General features: G+C 32.5%; 1 pseudogene; it reads left to right on the forward strand.

Moving 5' to 3' along the window:
- Nucleotides 1–305: 305 nt before the first annotated feature.
- LOC120589398 (uncharacterized) lies at nucleotides 306–424 on the forward strand (annotated as a pseudogene).
- Nucleotides 425–1,703: the final 1,279 nt, after the last annotated feature.

Consider the following 1,703-nt stretch of genomic DNA (forward strand, 5'->3'; position numbering starts at 1 on the left):
AACTACATACAAATTGTAGACAGCCTTTAATGCACTGAAATAAAAGCTAACCACCAACCAGTGCAATTTGGTAGTTAACAGAAATATTTTCTACATGAAATCGGTTAAAAAGAAAGGATTAAGCATTTACGGAGCTTTAAGCCTGAGAGTTTTTGAATTTAATCCCTATTTCAGTATCTCTTAAAAATACAAAATACTGAACTAAATTTTTTAAAGAGTTAAAAACTGTAGAACTGTACATTTATACTTATGGTAGAATTGGAAGGATAAAACATAACTCAAAGTCAGTTTTAAATAATAATACAGTCTACGGCCATGCCACCCTGAACAAGCCCGATCCCATCTGATCTCGGAAGCTAAGCAGGGTCAGGCCTGGTTAGTACTTGGATGGGAGACCAGTTAGGAAGACCAGGTGCTGTAAGTGTAAAAAATAAAATAAAAAATAAGGGATTGTAAGTTGACAAGGTCCTTGCAATCTGTGAGGTCAACCAAGGGATGCCGTGCCAAATCAATCAATCAATCAATCAATCAATCAATCAAACAAATCTATTTGAAATTCACCTGTCTCATATCTATCTTGAATTCATCTAAAAATTGGAAGGTAACTATCTCTATAGAGATCTTTTATAGGAAAGCAAATAATATGTTCCAAATAATTACATATATTTCTACATGCAAATATTAATTAGTATGGATATCCGATTATTGAGTTCTTAGCAAATTAGCGATGATGAGAAAGATTACTATAAGAAGGCAAACTGGCAATAAAAATCTATAATGGAACAAAAATAAAATTACATGGCAGACAAATATTTCTCAGTAAGCATTATAGTTTTAGGTAGTCTATTAGTAATCTCTTAGAGTAACACTATGATATAACACTAGAAAAACATATTAATACTAATTATACTAAACCAACAAGAAAACTAATCAATCATCATTTTTTATTTCCAAATGCATAGAAATGTCTTATCTGTTTGAGAACTATTTCTATCTCCAATGGTTAATATAAGAAGGAGTTAAAGTAAAAAGAAGAGAAACTCCAGTTAGCCAGAAAGCTTAGCTTAATGGAATAAATTATTTCTCAAAGATTTTGCAAAGCAGAGCTTTTATTCAATGGAAAGGAATCTGACTAACAATAAAATAATAATATGCCACAAGATGAAACATGATTAAACCTTTGTTAAATAGATTTCAAAAAAATGCTCACGGAGCTCAGAAAAACATCACTGTGACGAGTTAACATTTATGAGAGTTTTTGACCAGGTTTGAAGGATAGAGAAGACTTAGATAGGCAAATTTATAAAGTAAGGGGAAAACTTGATAGGAGGTTAAGATTGTAGATGCCTAATCAAGAATTTTAATACATCTATTATATATTCAAGAGGCAAGGAGTAAAGGGAAGGAGTTGACACTGAGTGTTCTTGTGTAGGAATGATGACATCGAGGCAGCGGGGAAGTGCTTTGGAAATGTGAAGCTGATACCCTTTGTCTTTCAACACTTGGGAATGAGACATTATTAAATGTTTGTTTAAGAGAGGAAGCGGACAAGAAGAACAGTACTGGAAGAGTTGAATGTGACACCACCAATTGGAATAGGGAGAAATTTAATCAGAATGAAGGGTAGAGGGGAAAAAAAAAATAACAAAGAAAAAGTTATTAAATAAGAATAGTAAAAGCACTCCAGAAATGAAGTGGACCGT

The sequence above is a fragment of the Pteropus medius genome, unplaced genomic scaffold, assembly GCF_902729225.1.
Source record: "Pteropus medius unplaced genomic scaffold, Ma_sr-lr_union100, whole genome shotgun sequence".
Lineage (NCBI taxonomy): Eukaryota > Metazoa > Chordata > Mammalia > Chiroptera > Pteropodidae > Pteropus > Pteropus medius.